The sequence below is a fragment of the Arachis stenosperma genome, chromosome 6 (genome assembly GCF_014773155.1).
Source record: "Arachis stenosperma cultivar V10309 chromosome 6, arast.V10309.gnm1.PFL2, whole genome shotgun sequence".
NCBI lineage: Eukaryota > Viridiplantae > Streptophyta > Magnoliopsida > Fabales > Fabaceae > Arachis > Arachis stenosperma.
In genome coordinates, this window is record NC_080382.1 from 18,810,150 (window position 1) to 18,827,089 (window position 16,940).

Below are 16,940 nucleotides of genomic sequence, written 5' to 3' on the forward strand. Positions count from 1 at the left end.
TTTCTGTAAGCCCATAGTAGAAAATGTCTAACTGAACCCACTCTGAAAACATTTCAGAGGGACATTTCCTTAGCATACCTCTATACCTCTCCCAGGCATTATAAAGGGATTCATTATCCTCTTGTTTAAAGCCTTGGATGTCCAGCCTTAGCTGTGTCATCCTCTTTGGAGGGTAGAAATGATTCAGGAATTTGTCTGACAACTGTTTCTATGTCTTTATGCTTGCTGTAGGTTGGTTATTTAACCACCTTTTAGCTTGATCTTTTACAGCAAATGGAAACAGTAATAGTCTGTAGACATCCTGATCCACCTCTTTATCATGTACTGTGTCAGCAATTTGTAAAAATTGTGCCAGAAACTCAGTAGATTCTTCCTGTGGAAGACCGGAATACTGGCAATTTTGCTGCACTATGATAATGAGTTGAGGGTTTAGCTCAAAGCTGCTTGCTTTGATGGGAGGTGTACAGATGCTACTCCCATATGCAGCTGTAATGGGGTTAGCATATGACCCCAGAGTCCTCTTGGACTGATTAATTCCACTTAAGTCCATAATGGACAAAAGGGAAATGATAATGATTGCAAAGAGATGAATTTTGTTTATTTTTATTATTTTTTTTTGAAATATCCGAAAAAAATTAAAATGAAATAAAATAAAATAAAACAAAAGGAAAATAAAATAAAAAAATTCGAAAATCAAAAGGAAAATGAGATCAAAGCAAATTGAGAACTGAATCAATTAAGTAATTAAAAAGATTTTGAAAAGAGCAATTAAAAAGATATGATTGAAAAATTTTTATGAAAAAGATTTGATTTTTGAAAAGAGGAAAGAGAAAAACACAAAAAGACACCAAACTTAAAATTTTTAGAAAATCAAACACTAATTTTCGAAAAAAAAAAATTTAAAGGAAAAACACAAAGAGGACACCAAACTTAGAATTTTTATGAATCAAAAAGGGACTAAGAACACAAAAAAAACGAAAATTAAGAGAAAAACACAAAAAGACACCAAACTTAAAATATGAAACTAGACTCAACTAAAAGACTCTAAACCAACTAAAATAAAACAATCCTAATCTAAGCAACAAGACAAGCCGTCAGTTGTCCAAACTCGAACAATCCCCGGCAACGGCGCCAAAAACTTGGTGCACGAAATTGCAATCACACTTTTGCAATCCCGCACAACTAACCAGCAAGTGCACTGGGTCGTCCAAGTAATACCTTGCGTGAGCAAGGGTCGATCCCACGGAGATTGTCGGCTTGAAGCAAGCTATGGTTATCTTGTAAATCTTAGTCAGGATATCAGAAATTATCAGGATTGATTGTAAAAAGCAAAAGAACATGAAATTTGTTACTTGTTTTGCAGTAATGGAGAATAGGCTGAGGTTTGGAGATGCTCCATCTTCTGAATCTCTGCTTTCCTACTGTCTTCTTCATCAAACACGCAAGGCTCCTTCCATGGCAAGCTGTATGTAGGGTTTCACCGTTGTCAATGGCTACCTCCCATCCTCTCATTGGAAATGTTCAACGCACCCTGTCACGGCATGGCTATCCATCTGTCGGTTCTCAATCAGGCCGGAATAGAATCCAGTGATTCTTTTGCGTCTGTCACTAACGCCCCGCCTTTAGGAGTTTGAAGCACGTCACAGTCATTCAATCATTGAATCCTACTCAGAATACCACAGACAAGGTTTAGACCTTCCGGATTCTCTTGAATGCCGCCATCAGTTCTAGCTTATACCACGAAGATTCTGGTTAAGGAATCCAAGAGATAACTACTCAATCTAGAGTAGAACGGAGGTGGTTGTCAGTCACACGTTCATAGTTGAGAATGATGATGATTGTCACGGATCATCACATTCATCCGGATTAAGAACAAGTGTTATCTTAGAATGGAAGCAAACATGATTGAATAAGAAGCAGTAGTAATTGCATTAATTCATCAAGACACAGCAGAGCTCCTCACCCCCAACCATGGGGTTTAGAGACTCATGCCGTGGAATGTACACAAAGAAACGTGTAAAAATGTCATGAGGTCATAAGGTACGGATACAATGTCAAAAGATCCTATTAATAGTAAAACTAGTCACCTAAGGTTTTACAGAAATGAGTAAATGACAGAAAAATCCACTTCCGGGCCCACTTGGTGTGTGCTTGGGCTGAGCAATGAAGTAATTTCGTGTAGAGACCTTTTCTGGAGTTAAACGCCAGCTTTCATGCCAGTTTGGGCGTTTAACTCCAAGTTTTATGCCAGTTCCGGCGTTTAACGCTGGGATTTCTGAGGCCGGATTGCTACGCCGGTTTGGGCCATCAAATCTTGGGCAAAGTATGGACTATCATATATTGCTGGAAAGCCCAGGATGTCTACTTTCCAATGCCGTTGAGAGCGCGCCAATTGGGCTTCTGAAGCTCCAGAAAATCCACTTCGAGTGCAGGGAGGTCAGAATCCAACAGCATCTGCAGTCATTTTTGGTCTCTGGATCAGATTTTTGCTCAGGACCCTCAATTTCAGTCAGAAAATACCTGAAATCACAGAAAAACACACAAACTCATAGTAAAGTCCAGAAAAGTGAATTTTAATTAAAAACTAATAAAAATATACTAAAAACTAACTAAAAGGTACTAAAAACATACTAAAAACAATGCCAAAAAGCGTACAAATTATCCGCTCATCAATTGGTTATTTGCAACCATTTCAATTAGTTCTTGAGCTTCTGTAGGCGTCTTCTTCAGATGAAGAGATCCTCCAGCAGAGCTATCCAAAGACATCTTGGATAGTTCAGAGAGACCATCATAGAAAATACCTATGATGCTCCATTCAGAAAGCATGTCAGAAGGACATTTTCTGATCAATTGTTTGTATCTTTCCCAAGCTTCATAGAGGGATTCTCCATCCTTCTGTCTGAAGGTTTGGACTTCCACTCTAAGCTTACTCAATTTTTGAGGTGGAAAGAACTTTGCCAAGAAGGCATTGACTAGCTTTTCCCATGAGTCCAGGCTTTCTTTAGGTTGTGAGTCCAACCATGTCCTAGCTCTGTCTCTTACAGCAAAAGGGAATAGCATGAGTCTGTAGACCTCAGGGTCAACCCCATTAGTCTTAACAGTGTCATAGATTTGCAAGAACTCAGCCAAAAACTGATGAGGATCTTCCAATGGAAGTCCATGGAACTTGCAGTTCTGTTGCATTAGAGAAACTAATTGAGGCTTAAGCTCAAAGTTGTTTGCTCCAATGGCAGGGATAGAGATGCTTCTCCCATAGAAGTCGGGAGTAGGTGCAGTAAAGTCACCCAGTACCTTCCTTGCATTGTTTGCATTGTTGTTGTTTTCGGCTGCCATGTCTTCTTCTTTGAAGATTTCTGTTAAGTCCTCTACAGAGAGTTGTGCTTTAGCTTCTCTTAGCTTTCGCTTCAAGGTCCTTTCAGGTTCAGGGTCAGCTTCAACAAGAATGCCTTTGTCTCTACTCCTGCTCATATGAAAGAGAAGAGAACAAGAAAATATGGAATCCTCTATGTCACAGTATAGAGATTCCTTGAGGTGTCAGAGGAAAAGAAAAGTAGAAGACAGAAGTAGAAAATTCGAACTTATCAAAGAAGATGGAGTTCGAATTTTGCATTAAGGAATATTGTTAGTCCATAAATAGAAGGATGTGAGAAGAAGGGAAGTAATTTTCGAAAATTAAGTAAAAGATTTTGAAAACATTTTGAAAAACACTAATTAATTTTCGAAAATAAGAGTGGGAAAGAAATCAAGTGATTTTTGAAAAAGATTTTGAATTTAGAAATAAAAAAGATTTGATTGAAAACTATTTTGAAAAAGATGAGGTTAAGAAGATATGATTGGTTTTAAAAAGATGTGATTGAGAAGATATGATTTGAAAAACATTTTTAAAAGATTTGATTTTAAAAATCAATGACTTGCCTAACAAGAAAAGATATGATTCAAACATTAAACCTTTCTCAACAGAAAAGGCAACATACTTGAAATGTTGAATCAAATCATTAATTGATAGCAAGTATCTTTGAAAAAGGAAAGAAATTGATTTTGAAAACATTTGATTGAAAAGATATGATTTGAAAAAGATTTGATTTTGAAAAACTTTGAAAACTTGCAAAAAAAAAATTGATTTGAAAACAAAATTCTCTCCCTTGTGCCATCCTGGCGTTAAACGCCCAGAATGGTATCCATTCTGGCGTTTAACGCCCAAAACTATACCCTTTTGGGCGTTAAACGCCCAACCAGGTACCCTGGCTGGCGTTTAAACGCCAGTCTGTCCTTCTTCACTGGGCGTTTTGAACGTCCAGCTTTTTCTGTGCAATTCCTCTGTTGTATGTTCTGAATCTTCAATTCTCTGTGTTATTGACTTGAGAAGACAAAAAAAAATATTTTTGGATTTTTAATAATCAGAATGCAACTAAAATCAAATAACAATGCATGCAAGACACCAACTTAGCAGTTTGTATACTACTGACACTAATGAGAATGCATATGAGACACACAAAACACTCAAGTCAAGAGAATTTTAAAGATTAGAGTAAGAAATAATCAAGAATTACTTGAAGATCCTTAAGACACATGAATGAATGCATGCAATTGACACCAAACTTAAGATGAGACACTAAACTCAAACAAGAAACATAAAATATTTTTGGTTTTTTATGATTTTGAAATTTTTTTGTGCTTTTTCGAAAATTATATGAAAAAGAAAATAAAGGTATCAAAATTCTTAATGAGAATTCCAGGAATCATGCAATGTTAGTCTAAAGCTTTAGTCTAAAGGAATTAGACATGGCTAGCCAAGCTTCAGCAGGACATTGCATTCAAGAGCTAAATTGATGAAAATCAATCAGCTTTGATGATGATAAGAACATCACCTTGAAACACTAGAATTCGTTCTTAAGAACTCTGGAGAAAAATACCTAATCTAAGCAACAAGATGAACCGTCAGTTGTCCAAACTCAACAATCCCCGGCAACGGCGCCAAAAACTTGGTGCGCGAAATTGTGATCACTACAACTTCGCACAACTAACCAGCAAGTGCACTGGGTCGTCCAAGTAATAAACCTTACGCGAGTAAGGGTCGATCCCACGGAGATTGTTGGTATGAAGCAAGCTATGGTCACCTTGTAAATCTTAGTCAGGCAGACTCAAATGGGTATAGGTGATAAACGCATAAAGCATAAAGATAAAGATAGAGGTACTTATGTAATTCATTGGTAGGAACTTCAGATAAGCGTATGAAGACGCCTTCCCTTCCGTCTCTCTGCTTTCCTACTGTCTTCATCCAATCCTTCTTACTCCTTTCCATGGCAAGCTTATGTAGGGTTTCACCGTTGTCAGTGGCTACCTCCCATCCTCTCAGTGAAAATGTTCCTATGCTCTGTCACAGCATATGGCTAATCAGCTGTCGGTTCTCGGTCAGGCCGGAATAGAATCCAGTGATTCTTTTGCGTCTGTCACTAACGCCCCGCCTGCTAGGAGTTTAAAGCACGTCACAGTCATTCAATCATTGAATCCTACTCAGAATACCACAGACAAGGTTTAGACCTTCCGGATTCTCTTGAATGCCGCCATCAGTTCTCGCCTATACCACGAAGATTCCGGTTAAAGAATCCAAGAGATAAACATTAGAGCCTCGTTTGCTTGTAGAACAAGAGTGGTTGTCAGTCACTTTGTTCATGAGTGAGAATGATGATGAGCGTCACATAATCATCACATTCATCATGTTCTCGGGTGCAAATGAATATCTTGGACAAAGAACAAGCGAAATTGAATAGAAGAACAATAGTAATTGCATTAATACTCGAGGTATAGCAGAGCTCCACACCTTAATCTATGGTGTGTAGAAACTCCACCATTGAAAATACATAAGAACAAGAGTGATCATTGGTTTCGGCCCCAGAGAGGGAACCAGAAGAACCAAGATGAAAATACAATAGTAAAAGGTCCTATATATAGGGAACTAGTAGCCTAGGGTGTACAGAGATGAGTAAATGACATAAAAATCCACTTCCGGGCCCACTTGGTGTGTGCTTGGGCTGAGCAATGAAGCATTTTCGTGTAGAGACTCTTCTTGGAGTTAAACGCCAGCTTTTATGCCAGTTTGGGCGCTTAACTCCCATTTAGGTGCCAGTTCCGGCGTTTAACGCTGGAATTTCTGAGGGTGACTTTGAACGCCGGTTTGGGCCATCAAATCTTGGGCAAAGTATGGACTAACATATATTGCTGGAAAGCCCAGGATGTCTACTTTCCAACGCCGTTGAGAGCGCGCCAATTGGGCTTCTGTAGCTTCAGAAAATCCACTTCGAGTGCAGGGAGGTCAGAATCCAACAGCATCTGCAGTCCTTTTCAGTCTCTGGATCAGATTTTTGCTCAGGTCCCTCAATTTCAGCCAGAAAATACCTGAAATCACAGAAAAATACACAAACTCATAGTAAAGTCCAGAAAAGTGAATTTTAACTAAAAACTAATAAAAATATACTAAAAACTAACTAGATCATACTAAAAACATACTAAAAACAATGCCAAAAAGGGTACAAATTATCCGCTCATCACCAGTCAAAAGCATACAGAAAGACAAAAAGAAAATCAGAAACATACATCATAGCGACAGTCAAGCATAGTGGTACAAAAAGATTCAAGCTTTCCAACAACAACTCAGGCAAAATCAAAACTTTATTGAAGAATCACACTCCAAAATAAAGACAGAAACAAAGAAAAGGTTCGAGCAAAAGTAGCAAAAGAAAAAGTAGCAAAAATAAAAAGGTGAGGAAGAAAGCAAAACCAACTTGGAAGAAGGAAGAAAACTTTGAAAAGCGAGTAGCAAAGAAACGATCACAAAGCAGAAGCATCAAAGCGAAGGCCAAAGCTTCACAGAGAGACAAGAAGTGCAGAATGAGAAACGGCGAAAGAAAAAGGGAAGTTACAGGGAAAGGAAAACCGTCTCTTGGATACAAAAATTTGAAAAGAGAAAAACAAGAGAAACGGAACAAATTAATGGGGGCATTAAAAACCCTCGCGCATTCCCAAGGAAAACGCTAAAAGGCAAAAGCGCGCGCTTTCAGAAGAAATGGAACAGAAATGTTCTGCATTCAAAGAAAGAGCTCTATGGAAAGATAAAGCGACAAAATGCTCGAGTTCGGCTTCACCCGAGAAGGCTCGAAGTCCTAAAAACCAAGACTCGGCCTCCAGATAAAGACCGAGCTCGAGCAGGGACACTGTTCATACCCTGGGTCAAGCTGTCCGACCCGGGATATTCTACAGACAAAGCGTCCAACCTCTTCAGGTCAGGACAACCCGATCTCTTCTCAAAAAGCTCGGCCAAGTCACAGACGGCCCAAACAAAGGGCCCAAAATAGAGGAACACGTCCCAAATCCAAGGGCGGCCCAAGCCCGTAGAGATAAAGGCGGTTCCCTTGAAGATAAGAGGACCCCAGTCAAAGATAAGATAAAGATAAGATAAGATAACTAACTTATCTTATCTAAGAAGATCATCTACACCATTATAAATACACTGGAACACCCAGGTATAACTCATACTCTGATTCTACATAAAAACCTGCTTAATACCCTTGCTAACTTAAGCATCGGAGTCCCTTGCAGGTACCACCATCCTCCGGTGACAAAGGATCAGCAGCATTGTCAGTCCAGCAAACCGGACACATCATCTCCGATCAGCACAGAAGATCTTGTCCGAGATCGACCTACAGTTTCAAGTAACCCTCGGAACAGTGACCATTAGCAATAGATCTGTGTTGTAATTCACAACTATTGTTGTTTGCAGTCGGATTTTCAGAATTAGGATCACATATGGTCATACCACAGTCCATAAGTTCAAGGTTTGGTAACTGAGCCATAGCGAATTGAATACCACCTGAAACACATGACAACATATTAATAAGCAGAAACTAAACCAATGGAAATTTTTCAGGTAGCTGAATTAATAAAATGTTCCTTACTTGAAGACACACAGGGGCAAAGAGCAAGAAGTAGTCTTGTCAATGTTTCACTGAATACATTGCAAATCATTCCAATGCCACTGTCACTTATGCCAGATCTGAGATATAAGTTACAATTAAACATACTTTCAAAAACAGATAGATAACACAGAGTGTTATATTCACACAAGCATTTTAACCATGTGTCTCTAATCATTTGTTTTCCTTTATCTTTGCGTACATTGTCGAGTTGCCAAGTATTTTAGCTGTCTACAAGGCCAATGCATTTCATATTTCCTATAGAGAAACTTGAAGACAGTTAGCATGAAGGGACACATGCCCACTGAGATCAAGTAATTCCAAATGTGGGTAGCTTGAAGCAATTGCAGCAACAGATGCATCAGTTATTTCAGATCCAAGAACAAGTGACAGCATTCTCAACTCCCTGATCAATGGTATAAACAAAAATTTGGGTAGCTTGTTGGTGCGCGAAATTGTGAACAATACTTTTCACAACTCTCATAATCCCCGGTCATGAACTCCAAAAACTTGGTGGTTCAATTCCATGGCATTACACAACTTCGCACAACTAACCAGCAAGTGCACTGGGTCGTCCAAGTAATACCTTACGTGAGTAAGGGTCGATCCCACGGAGATTGTTAGTATGAAGCAAGCTATGGTCACCTTGTAAATCTCAGTCAGGCAGACTCAAATGGGTATAGTGATGAACGAAAATAACATAAAAGATAAAGATAGAGATACTTATGTATATCATTGGTGAGAGCTTCAGATAAGCGTATGAAGATGCCTTCCCTTCCGTCTCTCTGCTTTCCTACTGTCTTCATCCAATCCTTCTTACTCCTTTCCATGGCAAGCTTATGCAAGGGTTTCACCGTTGTCAGTGGCTACCTCCCATCCTCTCATTGGAAATGTTCAACGTACCCTGTCACGGCACGGCTATCCATCTGTCGGTTCTCAATCAGGCCGGAATAGAATCCAGTGATTCTTTTGCGTCTGTCACTAACGCCCCGCCTTCAGGAGTTTGAAGCACGTCACAGTCATTCAATCATTGAATCCTACTCAGAATACCACAGACAAGGTTAGACCTTCCGGATTCTCTTGAATGCCGCCATCAGTTCTCGCCTATACCACGAAGACTCTGATCTCACGGAATGGCTGGCTCGTTTGTCAGGCGAGCACTCGGTTGTCAGGCGATCAACCATGCATCGTGTTATCAGGAATCCAAGAGATATTCACTAGAGCTTTGATTGCTTGTAGAACAAGAATGGTTGTCAGTCACCTTGTTCATGAGTGAGAATGATGATGAGTGTCACGGATCATCACCTTCATCAAGTTGAAGAACAAGTGATATCTTGGACAAAGAACAAGCGGAATTGAATAGAAGAACAATAGTAATTGCATTAATACTCGAGGTACAGCAGAGCTCCACACCTTAATCTATGGTGTGTAGAAACTCCACCGTTGAAAATACATAAGCATAAGGTCTAGGCATGGCCGAATGGCCAGCCTCCCAATGATCTAAGATAGCATAAAACGAAGATAGCTACCAAAGTCTCCAGATACAATAGTAAAAGGTCCTACTTATAGATAACTAGTAGCCTAAGGTGTACAAAGATGAGTAAATGACATAAAAATCCACTTCCGGGCCCACTTGGTGTGTGCTTGGGCTGAGCAATGAAGCAATTTCGTGTAGAGACTCTTCTTGGAGTTAAACGCCAGCTTTTATGCCAGTTTGGGCGTTTAACTCCCATTTGGGTGCCAGTTCCAGCGTTTAACGCTGGGATTTCTTGAGGTGACTTTGAACGCCGGTTTGGGCCATCAAATCTTGGGCAAAGTATGAACTATCATATATTGATGGAAAGCCCAGGATGTCTACTTTCCAACGTTGTTAAGAGCGCGCCAATTGGGCTTCTGTAGCTCCAGAAAATCCACTTCGAGTGCAGGGAGGTCAGAATCCAACAGCATCTGCAGTCCTTTTGAGTCTCTGGATCAGATTTTTGCTCAGATCCCTCAATTTCAGCCAGAAAATACCTGAAATCACAGAAAAACACACAAACTCATAGTAAAGTCCAGAAAAGTGAATTTTAACTAAAAACTAATAAAAATATACTAAAAACTAACTAGATCATACTAAAAACATACTAAAAACAATGCCAAAAAGCGTATAAATTATCCGCTCATCACAACACCAAACTTAAATTGTTGCTTGTCCTCAAGCAACTGAAAATCAAATAAGATAAAAAGAAGAGAATATGCAATGAATTCCAAAAACATCTATGAAGATCAGTATTAATTAGATGAGCGGGGCTTTTAGCTTTTTGCCTCTGAACAGTTTTGGCATCTCAGTCTATCCTTTGAAATTCAGAATGGTTGGCATCTTTAGGAACTCAGAATCCAGATAGTGTTATTGATTCTCCTAGTTAAGTATGATGATTCTTGAACACAGCTACTTTATGAGTCTTGGCCGTGGCCCAAAGCACTCTGTCCTCCAGTATTACCACCGGATACATACATGCCACAGACACATAATTGGGTGAACCTTTTCAGATTGTGACTCAGCTTTGCTAAAGTCCCTAATTAGAGGTGTCCAGGGTTCTTAAGCACACTCTTTTTGCCTTGGATCACAACTTTATTCTTTCTTTTTCTTTCTTTTTCTCTCTCTTTTTTTTTCGCTTGCTTTTTCTCTTTTTTTGTATTCACTGCTTTTTCTTGCTTCAAGAATCATTTCTAATGATTTTTCAGATCCTCAGTAACATGTCTCCTTTTTCATCATTCTTTCAAGAGCCAACCTTCATGAACCACAAATTCAAGATACATATGCACTGTTTAAGCATACATTCAGAGAACAAGAGTATTGCCACCACATCAAATTAATTAAACTATTATAAAATTCAGAATTCATGCAATTCTTTCCTTTTCAATTAAGCACGTTTTTATTCAAGAAAGGTGATGGATTCATAGGACATTCATAACTTTAAGGCATAGACACTAAGACACTAATGATCACAAGACACAAACATGGATAAACATAAGCATAAAATTCGAAAAACAGAAGAATAAAGAACAAGGAAATCAAAGAACGGGTCCACCTTAGTGATGGCGGCTCTTTCTTCCTCTTGAAGATCCTATGGAGTGCTTGAGCTCCTCAATGTCTCTTCCTTGTCTTTGTTGCTCCTCCCTCATGATTCTTTGGTCTTCTCTAATTTCATGGAGGATGATGGAGTGTTCTTGATGCTCCACCCTTAGTTGTCCCATGTTGGAACTCAGTTCTCCTAGGGAGGTGTTTAGTTGCTCCCAATAGTTTTGTGGAGGAAAGTGCATCCCTTGAGGAATCTCAGGGATCTCATGATGAGTGGGGTCTCTTGTGTGCTCCATCTTTTTCTTGGTAATGGGCTTGTCCTCATCAATAGGGGTATCTCCTTCTATGTCAACTCCAACTGAATAACAGAGGTGACAAATGAGATGAGGAAAGGCTAGCCTTGCCAAGGTGGAAGACTTGTCCGCCACTTTATAGAGTTCTTGGGCTATAACCTCATGAACTTCCACTTCTTCTCCAATCATGATGCTATGAATCATGATGGCCCGGTCTAGAGTAACTTCGGACCGGTTGCTAGTGGGAATGATTGAGCGTTGAATGAACTCCAACCATCCTCTAGCCATGGGCTTGAGGTCATGCCTTCTCAATTGAACCGGCTTGCCTCTTGAATCTCTCTTCCATTGTGCGCCCTCTTCACATATGACTGTGAGGACTTGGTCCAACCTTTGATCAAAGTTGATCCTTCTTATGTAAGGATGTTCATCTCCTTGCATCATAGGCAAGTTGAATGCTAACCTTACATTTTCCGGACTAAAATCCAAGTATTTCCCCCGAACCATAGTAAGATAATTCTTTGGATTCGGGTTCATACTTTGATCATGGTTCTTTGTGATCCATGCATTGGCATAGAACTCTTGAACCATCAAGATTCCGACTTGTTGAATGGGGTTGGTAAGTACTTCCCAACCTCTTCTTCGGATCTCATGGCGGATCTCCGGATATTCACCCTTTTTGAGTGAAAAGGGGACCTCAGGGATCACCTTCTTCAAGGCCACAACTTCATAGAAGTGGTCTTGATGCACCCTTGAGATGAATCTATCCATCTCCCATGACTCGGAGGTGGAAGCTTTTGCCTTCCCTTTTCTCTTTTTAGAGGTTTCTCCGGCCTTGGATGCCATAAATGGTTATGGAAAACGAAAAAGCAACGCTTTTACCACACCAAACTTAAAAGGTTTGCTCGTCCTCGAGCAAAAGAAGAAAGAAGAGAGTAGAAGAAGAAGAAATGAGGGAGAAAGGGATGGCTTTGTATTCGGCCAAAGAAGGGGAGAAGTGGTGTTTAGGTTGTGTGAAAATGAAGGAGTGAAGAAGGGTATTTATAGGGGAGAGGGGAGATGGTGTTCGGCCATTATGGGTGGGTTTTGGGAGGGAAAGTGGTTTGAATTTGAAGGGTGAGGTTGGTGGGGTTTTATGAAGGATGGATGTGAGTGGTGAAGAGAAAGATGGGATTTGATAGGTGAAGGGTTTTTGGGGAAGAGGTTTTGAGGTGATTGGTGAATGGGGGAAGAAGAGAGAGGGTGGTGGTCGGGTAGGTGGGGGTCCTGTGGGGTCCACAGATCCTGTGGTGTCAAGGAAAAGTCATCCCTGCACCCAATGTTGCTCAAAATCACGTTTTGAGCCATTTCTGGCGTTAAACGCCGGGCTGGTGCCCATTCCTGGCGTTTAACGCCAGGTTCTTGCCCTTTTCTGGCGTTTAACGCCAGTCTGGTGCCCCTTTCTGGCGTTAAACGCCCAGAATGGTGCCAGACTGGGCGTTAAATGCCCAACTGCTAGCCTCACTGGCGTTTAAACGCCAGTGAATTCTTCCTCCAGGGTGTGCTATTTTTCTTCCTGTTTTTCATTCTGTTTTTGCTTTTTCAATGGATTTTGTGACTTCTTATGATCATCAACCTACAAAAAACATAAAATAACAAAAGAAAATATATAAAATATAATCATTGGGTTGCCTCCCAACAAGCGCTTCTTTAATGTCAGTAGCTTGACAGATGGCTCTCATGGAGCCTCACAAATGATCAGAGCACTGTGGGAACCTCCCAACACCAAACTTAGAGTTTGAATGTGGGGGTTCAACACCAAACTTAGAGTTTGGTTGTGGCCTCCCAACACCAAACTTAGAGTTTGACTGTGGGGGATCTGTTTGTCTCTGATTTGAGAGAAGCTCTTCATGCTTCTTCTCCATGGTGACAGAGGGGTATCCTTGAGCCTTAAACACAAAGGATTCTTCATTCACTTGAATGATCAGTTCACCTCCATCAACATCAATCACAGCCTTTGCTGTGGCTAGGAAGGGTCTGCCAAGGATGATGGATTCATCCATGCACTTCCCAGTCTCTAGGACTATGAAATCAGTAGGAATGTAATGGTCTTCAATCTTAACCAAAACATTCTCTACAAGTCCATGAGCTTGTTTTCTTGAGTTGTCTGCCATCTCTAGTGAGATTCTTGCAGCTTGCACCTCAAAGATCCCTAGCTTCTCCATTACAGAGAAAGGCATGAGATTTACACTTGACCCTAAGTCACACAGAGCCTTCTTGAAGGTCATGGTGCCTATGGTACAAGGTATGGAAAATTTCCCAGGATCTTGTCTCTTTTGAGGTAATTTCTGCCTAGACAAGTCATCCAATTCTTTGGTGAGCAAGGGAGGTTCATCTTCCCAAGTCTCATTTCCAAATAACTTGTCATTTAACTTCATGATTGCTCCAAGGTATTTAGCAACTTGCTCTTCAGTGACATACTCATCCTCTTCAGAGGAGGAATACTCATCAGAGCTCATGAAAGGTAGAAGTAAATCCAATGGAATCTCTATGGTCTCATTTTGAGCCTCAGATTTCCATGGTTCCTCATTGGGGAACTCAGAGGAGGTTGGTGCACGCCCATTGAGGTCTTCCTCAGTGGCGTCCACCTCCTCTCTTTCCTCTCCATATTCGGCCATGGTTATGGCTTTGCACTCTCCTTTTGGATTTTCTTCTGTATTACTTGGGAGAGTACTAGGAGGGAGTTCAGTAACTTTCTTGCTCAGCTGACCCACTTGTCCTTCCAAATTTCTGATGGAGGACCTTGTTTCATTCATGAAACTTTGAGTGGTTTTGATTAGATCAGAGACCATTGTTGCTAAGTCAGAGGTATTCTGCTTAGAACTCTCTGTCTGTTGCTGAGAAGATGATGGAAAAGGCTTGTTATTGCTAAACCTATTTCTTCCACCATTATTATTATTGAAACCTTGTTGAGGTCTCTCTTGATTCTTCCATGAGAAATTTGGGTGATTTCTCCATGAAGAGTTATAGGTGTTTCCATAGGGTTCTCCTAGGTAATTCACCTCTTCCATTGAAGGGTTCTCAGGATCATAAGCTTCTTCCTCAGATGAAGCTTCCTTAGTACTGCCAGGTGCATTTTGCATTCCAGACAGACTTTGAGAAATTAAATTGACTTGTTGAGTCAATATCTTGTTCTGAGCCAGTATGGCATTCAGAGTGTCAATCTCAAGAACTCCTTTCTTCTGACTAGTCCCATTGTTCACAGGATTTCTTTCAGAAGTGTACATGAATTGGTTATTTGCAACCATTTCAATGAGCTCTTGAGCCTCTGTAGGCGTCTTCTTCAGATGAAGAGATCCTCCAGCAGAGCTATCCAAAGACATCTTGGATAGTTCAGAGAGACCATCATAGAAAATACCTATGATGCTCCATTCAGAAAGCATGTCTGAGGGACATTTTCTGATTAATTGTTTGTATCTTTCCCAAGCTTCATAGAGGGATTCTCCATCCTTCTGTCTGAAGGTTTGGACTTCCACTCTAAGCTTACTCCATTTTTGAGGTGGAAAGAACTTTGCCAAGAAGGCATTGACTAGCTTTTCCCAAGAGTCCAGGCTATCCTTAGGTTGTGAGTCCAACCATATTCTAGCTCTGTCTCTTACAGCAAAAGGGAATAGCATCAGTCTGTAGACCTCAGGGTCAACCCCATTAGTCTTGACTGTGTCACAGATTTGCAAGAACTCAGCTAAAAACTGATGAGGATCTTCCATTGGGAGTCCATGGAACTTGCAATTCTGTTGCATTAGAGAAACTAATTGAGGCTTAAGCTCAAAGTTGTTTGCTCCAATGGCAGGGATAGAGATGCTTCTCCCATAGAAGTCGGGAGTAGGTGCAGTAAAGTCACCCAGCACCTTCCTTGCATTGTTGGCATTGTTGTTGTTTTCGGCTGCCATGTCTTCTTCTTCTTTGAAGAATTCGGTCAGGTCCTCTAAAGAGAGTTGTGCTTTGGCTTCTCTTAGCTTTCTCTTCAAGGTCCTTTCAGGTTCAGGGTCAGCTTCAACAAGAATGCCTTTGTCTTTGCTTCTGCTCATATGAAAGAGAAGAGAACAAGAAGATGTGGAATCCTCTATGTCACAGTATAGAGATTCCTTAAGGTGTCAGAGGAAACGAAAAATAGAAGAAAGAAGGTAGAAGAATTCGAACTTGATGAGATAAAGTTCGAATTGTGCATTAAGAAGGAGTAGTACTCCAAAAATAGAAGGATGTGGGAAGGAGGGAAGAGGATTTTCGAAAATTAATTAAAAAGATGTTAAAAACATTTTAAAATTTGATTGATAATTTTCGAAAATTGAAAGTGGAAAAGAAATCAAGTGATTTTTGAAAAAGATTTTGAAATTAGAAATTAAGAAGATTTGATTGAAAATTATTTTGAAAAAGATGTGGTTAAGAAGATATGATTGGTTTTAAAAATATGTGATTGAGAAGATATGATTTGAAAACAATTTTAAAAAGATTTGATTTTGAAAATTAGTGACTTGCCTAACAAGAAAAGATATGATTCAAACATTAAACCTTTCTCAACAGAAAAGGCAACAAATTTGAGATGTTCAATCAAATCATTAATTGTTAGTAAGTATCTTTGAAAAAGGAAAGAAATTGATTTTGAAGGCATTTGATTGAAAAGATATGATTTGAAAAAGATTTGATTTTGAAAAACTTTGAAAACTTGAAAAAAAATTTGATTTGAAAACAAAATCTTCCCCCTTTGCCATCCTGGCGTTAAACGCCCAGAATGGTGCACATTCTGGTGTTTAACGCCCAAAATGCACCCTTTTTGGGCGTTAAACGCCCAGCCAGGCACCCTGGCTGGCGTTTAAACGCCAGTCTGTCTTCTTCACTGGGCATTTTTGAATGCCCAGCTTTTTCTGTATAATTCCTCTGCAGCATGTTCTGAATCTTCAATTCTTTGTATTATTGACTTGAAAAGACACAAATTAAAAATATTTTTAGATTTTTAATAATCAAAATGCAACAAGAATCAAATAACAATGCATGCAAAACACTAAACTTAGCAGTTTGTATACTACTGACACTATATGAGACACATAAACACTCAAGCCAAAAGAATTCAAAGATCAGAGTAAGAAATCATCAAGAATTATTTGAGGATCCTTAAGACACATGAATGAATGCATGCAATTGACACCAAACTTAAGATGAGACACTAGACTTAAGCAAAAAAACATCAAATATTTTTGGTTTTTATGATTTTGTAATTTTTTTGTGTTTTTTTTTTCGAAAATTAAGTGGAAAAAGATATCAAAATTCTTAATGAGAATTCCAGGAATCAGTGCAATGCTAGTCTAAGACTCCGGTCCAGGAATTAGACATGGCTTCACAGCCAGCCAAGCTTTCAAAGAAAGCTTCGATCCAAAACACTAGACATGGCCAAGGGCCAGCCAAGCCTTAGCAAATCACTGCTCTAAAAGCAAGATTGATGAAGATCAACAAGCTCTTGTGATGATAGGTTGAAACCTCGGTCCAATGAGATTAGACATGGCTTCTCAGCCAGCCAAATTTCAACAAATCATCATGAAACTCTAGAATTCATCTTCAAGAATTTCGAAAAAAAATACCTAATCT

The 16,940-nt window shown here is 39.7% G+C and overlaps 2 non-coding genes across 2 annotated transcripts; both read left to right on the top strand.

Annotated features, from left to right (window-relative positions):
- Window positions 1–2,820: 2,820 nt before the first annotated feature.
- On the top strand, window positions 2,821–2,928 carry LOC130937309 (small nucleolar RNA R71). The gene has a single exon (XR_009068532.1). It is a non-coding gene; the product is annotated as a small nucleolar RNA R71 (small nucleolar RNA).
- An 11,809-nt stretch (window positions 2,929–14,737) lies between these two features.
- On the top strand, window positions 14,738–14,845 carry LOC130937773 (small nucleolar RNA R71). Its single transcript, XR_009068973.1, has one exon. It is a non-coding gene; the product is annotated as a small nucleolar RNA R71 (small nucleolar RNA).
- Window positions 14,846–16,940: the final 2,095 nt, after the last annotated feature.